We start from the raw sequence: 16,684 nt of genomic DNA, 5'->3' as shown, positions 1-16,684 counted from the left end.
TCCTTATTTGAATAATCGAAAATAAGTTTGATTATTATTCAAAACCATCGAATATACCTTATTCGATTAATAGGTTTAGAAAACTATATATATATATATAAATATACATATATTATACTCGGGAACATCGACTCCCGGTTTAGAAAAATGTTCACCTTTGGGTCCCTTATACTAAGGGTATACGCAACTACTGCTTATCTCTAGCATATGTATTATGCAGTTTATAAGCATTTGTATTGATAATAAAATATCAAGATTTCACAACATGCATATATATACCATATCAACATGCTCCAATATATCGCAAGATTTGCTAATAACAGTCATGCACTTATCTCAAGATAATGCATCAATATATTTACATCACAACAACAATATAACGGGTAGAAAACTTGCTTGAGCGTTCCGGGGTAGACTTAACCTTAGAGTGGGTCCGGTAACCTATAAACAACAACATAAGCCAGAATTAGACCACGGTCGCTTAAGAAACTAGTCAAAACTCACTCATACCCTAACGATCGCTTTCGGTCACTTATGCGTTTAATAATTTGCGTTAATCGCTTGCGTACCCTCGGCTCCACCAATTTTAGTAAATTAACCGTTATTAATTTTAAGGCGACTCTTTCGCGAGTACTTTACCAACTGCCTAATCCACCTTGCATAATTGTTTCGTAATCCAATTAGTCTTTTAAGGGCCTTAAACAAGTTTTAAAGTTAAGCGAGGGGTAATGGTTCGCTCGCGAAACGCCGTTACTTAAAACGGTCATTTCTCATCGCTCGTAACTCAGATTTAGGCGAATGACATATCAAAACGAAGCTCGTAACATGAACTATCTAAACATGGTAAAGGTCAGAAGATTACAGTGAGTTCACGGGTCCTAAAGTTAAGCACAGAAATAGTTAAGGAAAATCGGGCATTATAATGGCTAGAACTTAGCGATTTCCAATATTTTTACCACTCCAAATCAATACCTTCCAACTACAATCCATCCACAACTTCAAGATTCAAACCTAGGCTACTGATCTTAGCCAAAACAAGCTCAAGATCCTCAATCCAATTCAATATTATACCATCTCCATAATCAACTAATCTACTTAGCAATCAAAGATCAATTCAAACTTAATCATTTAAACAACTAATCATCCATCCAAACCATCCCAAAATTCAAGCAAATAAACTTAGTACTTAAACGTCCAGAAATTTTATACCTTTATTTGTGAGGGGAAAGTTTCTAGGAAGCCTTAAAATCTTGATTAATCCTTATACAAGCTTGGATCTCACAAACAATCAAGAAGACACAAAGTTAGGTTTTGAAGTTTCTAAAAGTCTGATTGAAAGAACTGTAAAACTGAGGGTCTTACAATGCTTATTTGGACGAGACTTGTGAATAAGAGTTGTAGGCCATCTCAATACCTTTCCAAAGAGCTATAGAACATAATATTTGAGTGAGTATTGAAGGAGATATGGCAGTTTGAAGTTGCTGTTATTGTTTTGGCCGCGAGCTTTTGTTCTTGGAAGCAAAAGTCAACTTTGATTTTTGTGTTATAAATTGTTGGTTACTTCTCTTTTTACTTCACTAATTAGATTGAACCATGGTAAAAAAATACTTGGCTAATAATCATCCAACAAAACAAATCTACTTGTCATGCTTATGTCATCTTCCTAATGTCATCCATTTATCACATGTCTTTGTCTTATGGTTTGATGATGTCATAATACCTTGGATTCTTGTACAAGCTTGTCTCTTGGTTGCGTATTTGTTTTACGGTTCACTTAACTTTCGCTTCCGTTCGTCATTTTAGGGATCATATCGGGGATCTTATTACTTGGGTTCCCCTAAACCTTTCTCAATATTTTATATTCCTTTTATGATCCTCTCTTATAATCCTTGAATTTAAATCATTTTAATCATGTTACCCTATACTCAAATCTTTCGATATCTGGTGGATTTTCGGGAAAAAATCAAAATGTCCGGATTCGAATTCTAACGACCTTTACATACACTCATTTACTTTATGGAATACTAATACGATCTTAGAATTTCCATAACAGTACTCCTATATAGCGTGGTCTGATAATTTTCCTTAATCAGCATCATCAGCAAAAAGTTATTATTCATCAGTGTTCCAGAAATTCTAAAAAAAATTGGGGTTATTACAACTAGGATACGGGGAATTCCATATCGGCACATGATATTTTCCCAGAGGAATTGTGCAACCTGCTTAGTTGTGATCTTGGCCAAAGGCTTGGCTTCAACCCATTTAGTAAAATAATCAATGGCTACAATCAGGAACTTCTTTTGTGCCGTGGCCATGGGGAAAGGCCCAAGTATATCCATTCCCCACATGGCAAAGGGGATGGGAGAGTTGATGGAAGTCAACATCTCGGGGGTTATCGAACAACAGGTGCTTGTTTCTGGCAACGATCACACTTCTTCACATACTCTTTGGCATCGGCCATCATCTCTGGCCAATAGAATCCTAAACGGGTTATCTTATGAGCCAGTGCTCTGCCCCCTAAGTGTTGCCCACAGATACCCTCGTGTACTTCTTCAATAGCCAGGCGTGCCTCATCGGGCCTGAGACATTTTAAGTAAGGAACCACATAAGATCTTTTGTACAAAATCCCATCGATCAAGGAGTATCTCAGTGCTCGAACAGCCAACTTTCGGGCTTCAGTCACGTCATTTGGCAGCCAACCAGTTTGAATATGAGCCTTAATGGGATCTATCCATGACGTCCCCAGTCCTATAGGAGCTACAAGCTTAACATCAATGCTATGTGTCTTCAAAATGCGGAAGTATACACTTCCTGAACTTTCCTCAATCTTGGATGAAGCAAACTTTGACAATGCATCTGCCTTAGCATTTTCCTCCCTTGGGATGTGCTCAACATGGCATTCATCGAATTGAGTCATCATAACCCTTACTAGGCGGACATACTTAGCCATTGTATCATCCCTTGCCTCAAACTCTTCCTTGACCTGGGATATGACCAACTTCGTGTCTCCACGGACTTTTAAGTTCTTGACTCTCAGTGTTCCTGCTAGGCCGAGGCCAGCTATCAGAGCTTCATATTATGCTTCATTGTTCATAGTTGGGAAGTCTAGCTTCATAGCATATTCAATCAAGAACCCATCGGGGCTTTGTAAAACTAGCCCTGCTCCACTTGAATTTGTTTTTGATGCTCCATCAAAATAGAGAACCCAATATTCTTTTTCCTTAACATCCTTTTCTTTGTCTCCTTTATCACCTTCTGTGTTTGAAGGTATAGTATCTTTCTACCCCCTGACTTATTGGTTGGGTATGGTACATTCCACCACGAAGTCAGCCAATGCTTGGGCTTTTATTGCCGTTCGTGGCTTGTACTTGATGTCAAATTCTCCCAACTCTATTGCCCACTTAATCAGCCTCCCATTAGCCTTGGGACTTTGAATAATATTTTCCAAGGGATGATTTGTTAGCACCTCAACTTGATGAGCCTAAAAGTAAGGACGCAACTTTCTTGAAGCCATTACCAAGGCTAAAACAAACTTGTCAATAGTTAAATAATTCAACTCAGCTCCATGCAGAATTTTGCTAACATAGTATACGGGTTTCTAAACTTTAAGTTCCTCTTTAACTAATACAGCGCTCAAGGAATTTTCTGAAACGGCCAGGTACAAGTATAAAATTTCATTCAAAGCTGGCTTGGCCAACAACGGGGCCTGTGCCATATATTTCTTTAATTCTTCGAATGCCTTCTGGCTTTCCTCAGTCCATACAAAATCCTTAACTTTCTTCAAGGACTTGAAGAACGACAAGGACTTGCTCATATTTGGAGATGAACCTCCCCAATGCAGCAACCCTTCTATGAGCTTTTGAACATCTTTGATAGTTTTTGGTGGCTCCATGTCCAGGATTGCCTTTATTTTATCGGGATTGACCTCAATTCCTCTTTTGGAGACCATCAGTCCCAAAAACTTTCCAGGTCCCACTCCGAAAGCACACTTTGTAGGATTTAACATTATCTTATGGTATCTCAGGACCTCAAAAGCTTCCCTCAAATGGGTTATATGGTCAGTCTTTACTAGACTCTTGACTAACATGTCATCGATATAAACTTCCATGGTCTTTCCAATAAGATCCTTGAAAATCTTATTTACCAACCTTTAATAGGTGGCTCCTGCATTCTTGAGACCAAATGCCATAACAAGATGATATTAATAAACACCAAAGTCAGTGATGAATGATACCTTTGGGATGTCGTCCTTGTGCATCTTGATCTGATATTTGTATTCACTGAATCCATCCATGAAGTTCGGCATCTCATGTCTAACAGTAGCATCTATTAATGTATCTATCCTTGGCAATGGGAAACAGTCCTTGGGTCATGCGTCATTCAAATCGGTAAAATCCACACACATCCTCCATTTTCCATTAGCCTTCTTTACCATCATAGGGTTCGCTAACCATTCCGAAAATTGTATCTCCTCGATGAAACCAGCCTCTAAGAGCTTCTCTACTTTTTGTTTAATAGCTTCTCTACTTTTTGTTTAATAGCTTCTTGCCTCTCTGGAGCAAAGCTTCTTTTCTTCTGCTTCACAGTCTTTCGATTTGGATCCACATTCATCTGGTGAGTGATCAGTTCCGGGTCTATGCATGGCATATCAGTTGCCGACCATGCAAACACATCACTGTTTTCTTGCAAAAATTTTACCAACTTCCCTCTAAGGGGTTCCCCTAGTGTTGCTCCAATGAAAGTCACTTTTTCAGGATCCTCGGGAGCCAAAGGAATCGAAACCAAGTCTTCTACTGGCTTTCCTCTTTTCTCATCATTCTCACGGATATCCTGATCTTCAATAGGCAGAACCTGCCCCCTAACTCCATCTACCCTAAGAGAGGCCACGTAACAACTCCTTTCCATCTTTTGTCTCCTCTCTCTTCTCAAATCCCATTCCGGGTGGGAAACTTTATCACTGAATGGTAGGAGGAAGGGACTGCCTTGAAGGCATATATTCCTGTTCCTCCCATGATCGCGTTGTAAGTTGAATTAGCCTTCATTACCACAAAGTCCAACATCTGAGTTGCTTGCCTTGGTTCCTGACCTATGGTTATTGGCAACTTAATTATCCCTTTCACGGGGCACTCCACTCCTGTGAATCCATATATTGGCATATCGGTCGGGGTTAGCTGAGAATTATTGTAACCCATCCTTAAAAAGGTATCACGGAGTAAAATGTCCATCGAGGCACCATTATCTACAAGGACCCTCTTCACCGGGTTGTTCCCTATTATTGGTGTTATGACCAGCGGGTCGTCATGAGGAAATTTCACACCCTCCAAGTCAGAATCATCAAATGCTATTGTTACTCCTGTTCTGGCCCTCTTCGGGGCTTCCCCAACAATATGCATAGCCTCTCTAGTATACGCTTTCCTGGAGTTCCAGGATAATCCAGCAGCAATTAGTCCTCCAAAATTTGTATTTATCACAGGCCCTCGGGGTCGCGGTCCTCCAAAGATTGCATTTATCACCGGTCCCCTAGGCTGGGGATTCCACCCCTGATCGTCTTGGTCCCTCCTACGATCTTCAAAGTTCTATCTCCCATTATTATTCCTATCTCCTCCATCTCCAGTGTACTTGCTCAATCTTCCTTTTCGAATGAGAAACTCTATTTCGTCCTTCAATTGTCTACACTCATCGGTGTCATGACCAGCATCCTTATGAAAGCTGCAATATTTTCTCTTATCTAGCTTGATAGGATCAGCCTTCAGGGTAGAGCGGTCAATCGGGTCGTGTCGTGTACTTTCGTGTCGTGTAATTTCGTGTTTCATGTACATAAACATGAAACCCATATCCAACCCAAAATGATTTCGTGTACCCATATGTGAAACCCATATCCGATTCGAATCATGTCGTGTACTTTTCGTGTACTTTTCGTGTATATTAAATAAAAAATTAATATAATATATATACATATATTATAAAAAAATATATTTTAATGTATAATTTAATGAAATATGGAGAGTGTATATTTAAATATATATATTTTTACATAGTATTCTATAAAAACTTGTAAATATTTATATTATATACATAAATATATGCAAGTGATATATATTAATTTATAAATATATTTATCTCGTGGAATTTCGTGTACTTTCGTGTACCTAAATTGAAACCCATATCCGACACTAAATCTATCGTGTGATTTCGTGTTCGTGTACATTTGTGTTTCGTGTACCAAAAATTAAAACCCATATCCATATTTTTCGTGTCATTTCATGTTGTGTTCACGTGTCGTGTACCAAATTGCTCGCTCTAGGCTTAGGCCAACGAATATCTCTATCTTTCTCAATTTCCATCAAAATCTGGCTTCTAGGAGCATTCAACTTAGCATATTCAGTGAACTTTTACACATGTCCTCCCTTCTTCGGGGTTGAATCAGGGTTTTGCCCAGTTCTAGGATACTTGTCCTTAGCAATATACTCCAGATCAGTCTTTCGCTTCTTGCCACCAGCGGGCTCGTTATTCACTACTGTCTTCCTCATGCTCTCCTTCACTTTGATGTATTTCCCTGCCCTATCTGGGAGATGCAACATGCTTTCAGGGGGGCGCTTGGCCAAGGACATCTTGAAGAACTCGTCCCTAGTTCCCAGTTGCAGTGCTATCATAGCTACCTTGTCATCAAGGTCCGGGACTTTTAAAGCTTTCTTTGTGAAATGATTCAGATAGTCTCTCAAGGATTCCTTCGCTCCCTGCACAATGCTCATGAGGGATGCTGAACTTTTCTCATGCACTCTCCCACTGATGAATTGCTTAATAAAAGCTTGACTTAGTTCTCTGAAGGACCCAATAGAATTCGGGGGCAAACGGCTATACCATCTTTGAGCCATTCCCGATAGGGTTTGAGGAAAGGCCCGACACTTAATAGCGTCGTTCACGGGCTGCAACAATAGTGCATTAGAGAATGTCCAGACATAATTAGCGGGATCTCCGGTGCCATCATAAGCTTTGATGGTGGGCATCTTGAACTTTCTAGAGATATGGGCGCTCATTATTTATTCAGTGAATATTGGAGTAGGGTCATCAGAATCTCCAAGGGGAAAAAGATTGCTTGGATCAACCCTTGAGACAACAGTCCTTCTCTGTAGCGGACCATCCAGATCTATGATTCGAGGAGGATTTTTCCCCCTTGGAGGTAGTGGGGGTCTAGGGGCCTGGTGCACCTCCAAGTCGCGCATCAGCCTTTGAATCTCAGCCTCGTGAGCCCTGATTCTATCCTGTACTTCTTGGGGATTCGTCCCTCGGGTGCTCCTAGGTCGTTGGCTACCATCGGGCATCGGCTCTTTACCAGCACGCCTCCTTCTTGGGGCCACATCATCATCCGAGAATTCGGAGTCTCCCTCAGTGTAAGGACCAGAAAATTCTTGATCCTCCGGGATAGGAGCTAAACCACGTATATATTAGGGCATCTACCCTTGTGCTTCACTCTGATTAACATGCCCACTTCCTCCAACCTCGGGGTAAAGAGGCATCCCATAAGGGGGGTTGCTGGTCATAATAGTTGAATACTCATACCCAACGGGTCGAGAATTTACAGGTGTATGTAGCTATTGAAGATGAGAATTCATCCCTTGAGGAGCCGAGGGAATCATCCCTTGAGGCTGAGGTTCAGTTGCTCCTACCTGGGCTCCTCCTTGGGTGGCAACATAGGTTGAATGCGGAGGTATCTTCACCATTGATGAAATCGTCTGGGTTGTCCCCGCTGGTGTTCCTCCTTCAGGGGCGTTGTTTTATCTCCGTGTTCTCGCCATGGTTGTTGTTGTCTTCCCATAGAGTGCGCCAAATGTTATGGATTAAAAACTAAGGTATATTAATTGTTATACTTACTACTAGGGTTTGTGAGCTTCAAGGATCGATTTGACTGCTCTTGTATTTCGTGACTCAATCTGCCTTAACAAGATGCCTACGTACCTTGATGATTGCCAAGGATCAAGTCAAAAAATGTAGTTCTGATGGGTGGGGGTGAGACCCCTTATATAGATATTGAAAGTCCATGAATTGGACTAGAGTTAGGAGACTTGGCGGACAAGTCTTTGAATTAGAATGGACTTTGAAGTCCTAAGAGGTAGGAAACTGATTCCTTATCCCATGAGGTTCCTTGGAGGCCAATCTACAACGATTTATATCCCCACTAGGACTCATTTTAACAGTTGCCTTATCCCTTATTAATTAATTATGAAATTAATTAATATTCAGGGTTTTGGGGCCTAGCTTTCAGCCCAATTCTGATATAATTAATGCGATATTAATTACATACTCAGGGTTTATTTTATTCCCTAACAACCCTAAATCAAAATATTTTAAAATTTTATTGTTTAAAAATTTCCCATTTAGGTTTTAAAAATACTTAGTTTAAAAAATTATGGATTTTAGAAATATAAAACTTTATAATTTATATTTTATAATTTTTAATGGGTGTGTATACATAAAAAATGAAAAACATAACTAGAGGAAGAGTATGTTGAGGAACCCGAAAAATAAGATGTGTCTTGAGGAGACTAGGATATAACCTAATCCCTTCCCTGTTTGGAGCAGTGATAGGTTCGAGGATGTGCGGGCCGAATTAGATGACCATCCCTAATCATCAGGAACACAATAATTTTCCATCGAATAGAAAAATGTATCTTAAATAAAATGCGAGACGGCGCTGGGAGGCTGCGTCGAGAATGCTCTTTGATAAAAAAAATATACTAATTTATTGTACGGTTTAAGAATTTTATTTGACAAAAAATAATCATATTATATTATTTTTAAAGTTATTTATAAATAATATAATTATATAAATCATCTAAATTATCAATTTCTCATAACTCTTTAAATCACAATTCTCAAGGACATCGGGTTACTTCGCATTCAAGAAACTTCAGTACACGATCTCTCAATGAGGATAATTTTTCTCTCCTCTATCCCCACCATTAATTGGGGTTCAATAATTTTTAATTTAGTTTTTCTAAATAATTAGTTGTTAAAATTTTAGATTTTAGAAGTACCTTTTTTTATAAAAAAACTTAATATTTTATAATTGAAACGAGGACACTAATTCGACGATTTTTAATATTTTAGGGTTTAATAATTCTCCATTTGTATTTTAAAAATATTTGGAACGAAATAAATAAAATATTTAACAATTTAGGTGTACTGCTCAAAACCCTTGAACCTATTACAAGTGTACCATAATTCAACCATTTGTAATATTTTAGGGTTCAATGATTCACCATTTTGGTTTGAGAAATATTTAGTTTTTTTACAAAAATAGATTTTAGAAATATACAACTTTTTAATATTTTATAATTTTTTGACGGATTTGTGTACATCAAATATGAAAAACGTGATCGGAGTGAGTGTGTATAAAGGAATCCGAAAAATGGGCATGTCCGGACAAACCTGGAATATAACTGAATCACTTCCCAGTTGGGAGCAGTGATAGGATAAATAATGTGCAGGATGAGTCATGTGAGTATCCCTAATCATCATTAACACATTGCTCCTCCACCAAATAAAATAATATATCTTTAATAAAATACGATACGGCGCTTGGAGGCGACGTCGAGTAACACCCTCTGATAAAGTTGCTTAATGATAATGTGTACAGATGGTACTATTTCTATAAAAATATGATAATATATTTATATGATACAATTTCTATAAATATTTTCATATTTTTATAATCGTAATTAAAATGTATACATATAGTACTATTTATATAATGAAATGTGAGACGAAGTCGTGAGATGCCGTCGAGTAATACCCATTATATAATTAGCTAGAGTAAATTTACAATTTTGTGAAAATTTTATTCTGTTATCAAATTTTTGAATCTTATAGCAAACAACTAAAATAACTAAATCAACTACACATAATTAATAAATATAGTTAATCCAAATATACTAAAGTTTAGTTTGTTAGATTTTTCAACATTTACATATTTACTTATACTTATATAGTTAAGTCAATATGTGTATACATGCGTAATTAGTTTAAGTCTAAGTATTATTTTTCGCTATACCGAACTTCCATTTTATTGAAGTTTTAAAAAATAACAATTTTCTATTCATATATAGTTTTTGTTAAATAAAATATTAATCACTTTAAGCAATTGTATCAAAATTTATAGGCACAAGTATTAAGAGAATTACATTTCATTCTTTGTTCGTGTCATATGATACATTAACTTTGTATTTCATAAACTTTGACAATTCAGGTTTTTGTGTGAACAATGCATGTTGCAAGTGGTCTAACATTTTGTTTTTAAATAATATGGAGTGGAACACAGGTTTGAAATTTCTAATTGATTACAACTCTATTTAATTTAATGTTTCGTGCTGTTAATTACGCGTTTTTTGTGCATGAAAAGCACTTAAAATTCTATTAACGCACGATTAACATACAATTTGAATCTTATAATCAACTCCAAATCCTCTGCAACACGGAATATTTACAAACTACAATTTCAGTGCCAAGTTTAGCAGAATCATATTCAGAGTATAAATTGGTATTGGATTGAACTTGATTCCATTTATACATATTATCTTTAAACAAGATATTACTAAATGATATACATGATTAATATGAAATCAGTTTTAATAGAAGTTGTATCAAAATCAACTCTGAAACTTATGCAAATCTAACTACGTTCTATAGTACAATATCAATATCATATATTACTCCATTATATGGCAAAGAAAATCTATTCATTATCAGTAAAACACCACTGCATCGTTTGCCTTACAATCCAACCACAACAACAATACATGTTAGTTATTCGATTTAATCTACACCATTTATTTGTATATATATATATATGAACGTATTTTCTTATTTTAATTCTCTTACTGATTTAACAAATTCATATCCAGGTTCGTATTAATCTTAACAAATACAAGTACTATTGTTTCATTTTGATAAGCATATGTCTTTCATCCTTTATGATCACTTGACGCATCATAAATGAGCGAGAGAATCAGGGTTCGTGTAATTCACATGTGTCCTTCAACAATCAATGGCAGTTTAGAGTTAGCATGAATGAATATGATTTTGCTTGATGAACACGTAATAATTCAATAAATTTTGAACTCTTGACATTGTCATCAGTTTCATTATGTTTCGAACATTAAACTTACTTTGTTGATTTCATACACATGTCAAAATTATGATCTTCATGCTTTTGCACAAACTCCAGTTTGGAGATTCTTTAAGAATGTTGTGGAAGAAGGAAGTCTATTAGACATGGTAGATTACACGACAGTAGAAGCAAGAGGATCTCTAATGTCCGCTTCAATGGATGTAAAAAATTTATTTACAAACGAAACCATATTACAAAATCATCGTTGATCCAAGTGTAAATATTATGTAACAGAAATTTGAACTGAAAAATGTTGATGAATTAGTCGAGTATGTATTTTCATATGCTCCCGAACAAGTTCCCACATTGGCACCAGGTAAGTAGTTATTGGCATTAAATGGTTTCAATTCATATACTGTTTAATGTATCCGTTGTTTTATAATTTTATAGATGTTGTTGTTATTGTTTCTGACATCGAGTAACGAGATGTATACACAAAGTGGGGTCTAAAAGAATATGTTCATTTTAATGTTCATGATGAAAGGTAATGATAATAATTGATCATTTTTTATATTTATGCAAGGAGTTTTACATAATACGTTCGTGATTATTAAAATTTATGTATCTTGGTTGACTAATATAAACATGTAAGAGTTCTGTAAAAAATTACGATTTAGGGTTCATTGAATTCTGATATAGAACCTCTCATCAATGAAAATGTATCAGCACCTGCTGTAATTATTTTTGCAAGTGCCATGTCAAACATTTGCGCCATAAGATTCTTTATTTGTTTCACCTTAGTAGATATGTGTAATGTAAATATTTTTGTACATAGCTTAATACATAGTAGTTTTATTTGTCCAACATACTGACATGAATGATTTTAGATATCGTAACTTTATCAGAAGGCATGTGGCCTAGGATATATAATTCTTTACATGATGAGATGGCAAGTTTCAGGGATAGGTATTTTCATATTTTAAATTCATAAAAATATAATTGAATGATTTTTAAAATATGTTTGTTTTGTTTCATTATACATTAAAATAAATTATGTAAAGTAATATGTAAAATTTCAATAAAGTTAAACAATTTTATGAAAAGTGGAAGTTGATCAAGCCATGTTCAACAACTCAATTCAGATTTTTTTTTGAGGGAAAATATTGATCACCATCTCATAGTTTTAGTTTATCTAACAAATAACTATTTCCCATCTTTGTTCAATTATATTTTCTTTAAAGCTACTTTTAGAGGTCTTGAAAGAAGGCATACTTTCCAGGAGATGATTGAATTGCTCAATAGAACTAATATAAGGCCGAAGCTGATAGAAATAATTATGTTGTACGTAGATATGTATGCTTACATTACAAATAGAGACTATCTTCTACATGTATACAAGTTTTTCGCAAACGCACAAAATTTAGACCCAATATACCGGTTAGAGGGTCATTCTTGTGGAGAAGAATTGTGGCTATCACTTTGCTCTAAAACTGTTGAGTCTGACTTTCATATTGAGGGTGAATTTATACCAAAATTTTGATAACGACTTATATGTGGAACGGTGATTGTATGCATTGTGCTACACAACTCATCCTCTACAAGATTCTCCTGAGTAGTTTCAGAGATTAAGCATGTTAGATATGAATGTACTTTGGCAATTATAGTTTTTAATTGAATGTGTTAGCACGCACAATGCATGGACATGTTAATGAATTTTGGATTGTAACAAGATGTTCAGATATTTCCAATGCTAATATTTATTTTGCTATAGATGTTGGTTTTTATAACAATCTCAAACCTATTCCTTTTAAATTGTTCTGTATTATTAGTTACAATATTACATATCTCAGGTAAGTGTATTCTTTGACAAACATTTATCAAATTTTAAATAATATGCCCTTTTTTATTCATCAATATTGCCCAATATTTCAATATTAATAACACATTAATATGTCTTAGTAGCATCATTGTGTCCTAATGTTACATAAGTATCCTACTAAAATGAAGCAGGTCAACAATGCAATATTTTCTTGCTCTTCCTTAAATTTGAACTTCACATGAATCCGGTACATTGTCATGCCCATTATCTTTAACAACAGAATATACAAATATTTTCAATAAGTTCTTGCATTGATCAAATAATACATCATCTGTAATCACCTGCGAACTAATATGTACTTGAAAATCCCAGTGTCATAGTAAAATCAATAGTTCAAGTGTCCAAAAAAAAGTTTAAAACAATATATTCGTTTACAATGTACGGTGTGTTAAATTGTAAACATGTAAAGGTTCAATTCTCCTCTTATCTCTTACACGATAGACTTTTTAGCTACCATTATTTTAGTCTAATTTTTGTTTCCCTAGGCATTATGTTCACAATAAAATATCATCAAACAAATCAACTTCAATCCAGCATTTGCAGTCTGCAAGTGAAAGTTTGAGGCACCATATTATGGCCAAATTTTGGAGAAATATTTAAGTTAAAATCTGAGGCTTCAAGCGTCATTATGTTAAGCACTACTCCATGATTATTAATTCTTCATTTTGTACGTTCTCATTAGTCTACTGAATTAAACTATATTAGCCAGTTATTGGGCCTCTACTAGAACACACACATGCTCTTCTGCATCTTTGGACATCTTAGACATTGTCAAACATTTACAAAATGACCACTGACCATTAAACTCTATATATTAAAGAGAGTAAATCAAATTGTTATGGCTCATTCAGTTACAACATTTTTGCGAGTACCTATACCTATTAAGCAAAATATAAATGAGGTACCATACATGTTATACTATTGAACAAAGTTTTTCCATTATTACGAAGGTCTCTTCTTATGATCCTTAAGAACACATGTAACCATTAAAAATCTTACTACAAATTTTGCTTAATGCTCAAAACTCTTTGGAGAAGAAAATCCTTTCGTTTATATTCAAGTGTTTTACCAAGCAATAGTTCCCATAGATTTCTTTACAGAGATCATGTTTTTTTGGTGCATCTTGTTATAGCCAAAATATGGTACGAAAGTTATCGTGGTCAAAGTCGGGTCAATAGAACTCAACTTAGACGGACTCCAAGAAAATATGTTTTCACGGACATCCAAGGACGAACGTACAAGGAAATGGGTTTTTGCTGAAAATGTTAGGGAAAGCTCAAACCTTGGAAAAGTTAGGATGCGTCCAACATTTGGGGTGAACCACGACTAAACCTGCGTCCACGGATTAGAGAAACAGCTGGTAGAAGAGGGTAATGCTTGGCTAGGGAGATGCCTTATTCGTAAAGTCTCGAAACCGCGGACGAGCCTTGGGCCTTTGTGGTTGGGCCTCATCGGCGGACATTTCTAAAGCTAGTAGAAGACAGTTTCCAGTAGGTTTCCTACTGGGCCTCGGGACAAGAGATCTAAGCCCATTAGGTTTCTTGTTCCCCAAGAACTATGTTGGCTTGATTCCCTATAAATAGGGATACGTAGGCAAATTGTAAGGGGTCGAAAGCGAGAGCCTTAAGGAGCCACTAGGGCTGAGCATTACCGAAAACCCAAATTATAATTTTTTCTTAACCGAACCGAAATAATAATTTGGTTTGGTCCAAAACCGAACCGAATTATTTCGGTTTATTTGGTTCGGTTTCAATAAACCGAATTTTTAAAAAAACCTGTATCATATCATGGTAATAAACACGATTTGCATAGTTTAAAATTCTTAAAAAAGCCTTGGGCATTGAAAGTAGTAGTACTGCAATACCACCGGTGCTCAACAACGTGAACTCCTAGTCATTAGTTATTATATATACTTGAATCAAAATGTAAATTTTCAAAGTCTCTGCTACTGCAAGTATGTGCTAACTGTCCTTAATGCTTCTTCTTCTCACCTAAATCATTCAGTAACAAGCTGCATCAATTAATTAGCAGCGTGTCTGTGTTTAAGAATTAGGTCATTTGTTATGTACTTTGTGTTCCCGTTAGTCGAGTGTGACTCTGTTTTTAATTAATATTTACTATATCTAATCATCAATAATTTTTTATATATAAAATATAATTTAAATATATATATATATATAAATATTATTCGGTTAAAACCGAACCAATATTTTGAAAAACCGAACCGAACCGAATTTATTTCGGTTAAAACCGAAAAACTGAAACAACCGAAATTTTTAAAACTTAAACCGAACCGAATTTTACCGGTTCGGTTCGCTTTTTCGGTTTCAGTTCGGTTTTGCTCACCCCTATGAGCCACCATCAACCTTAAGCAATCTCAACCACCAATAATCACCACCACCAAACCCTGTTCATGTTTTCCGACGAACACTGTTCATGTTTCCCGACGAACAATGTTCATTTTTCCCGACGAATATTGTTCACCTTTTCCGACGAAGAACCACCGTCATAGATCTTGATTCTGGCTACGAACCTCAAAATTTGTTGTTACCAAATTCCTCCGTCAACACATCTATATGTTTTTTTAATTTTTCGTTAATATAATTAAGAGGATGATCATTTCAGAATACAATGTCGCGATTCTTTTCATTTATAAGAAAGAATAGGGTGCATTTATAGTTTTTTATTGTCCAATAAAATAATTAAAAGGGTGATTATATTTTATTTTATATTTCTAAAATGTCGGATAATAAGCGTGCATATCGCGGGCAGAAAGTTATGACTCATGCAGATGAACATTTTAAGCCACGAACTATACTTGTTATGCATCATAATTGAGGTAATGTACGTGTTATATTAATTAACAAAGCATTCGAATTGTTACTAAGTTCACTTCTCATAATCGTCAATTGCTTAACGCTAAAATCATCTTGGCGAAGATAATCCTGACATTGATTTGAGATTTTAATCAAGCAATAGGTACCTGTAGTTTTCTTTGAAAATGACTGATTATGTTTTTTGGTGCGTCTTTATGTATTTGTATTTGTTCGTTAATATAATTAAGAGTTCATCATCTTAAAATACGATATACCGATTGTTTTCACTTATATAACAGTTTACGTTTAATCAATTGTCGGATAACAAGCGTGCGTAGCGCGGACAAAAGTCCATAGTTTTCATAAATGTGTAACTTATATTTGTCCATGATGTAAAGGTAAATAAGTTAAATGTTCCTTTTGATTTAGCGCTTGGTTATTATCGTATTGAATGTAAATCAAGTTAACGTGACTCGGTGTTTATCTTCTGTAAGCTATTGACGAATGTAAAAATTCAACAAATGGAGGTTATTAACAGATCTGCATATCGGGTTTACGTAAAATATGAAAATATATAATACTTGAACTCATGACATTCTTCCAACAATACTTATCCTGATTTTTATACATTTTCCCGTCAAGGCAAACCCAATATTTGAAACATTCTTATGTGACTAAACTCTTGATTCTGGAATCTTTTTAGTTTATGGATTTATCAATTGTTTGTCAAATGAAATCTAAAAACTTCTTCGTTCATGCTATGCTAGCTTGTGACCGAAATTGTTGTGCAAGACATATCTTAACATAACAAGACTAAGTCACTTTGACAATCCTAAGATTTAGTTGACCAGTATTTTTTATGTAATCTGTAATGATATATCT

Source organism: Apium graveolens, chromosome 10, assembly GCF_009905375.1.
Source record: "Apium graveolens cultivar Ventura chromosome 10, ASM990537v1, whole genome shotgun sequence".
Lineage (NCBI taxonomy): Eukaryota > Viridiplantae > Streptophyta > Magnoliopsida > Apiales > Apiaceae > Apium > Apium graveolens.
This window is presented reverse-complemented; position numbering follows the sequence as displayed.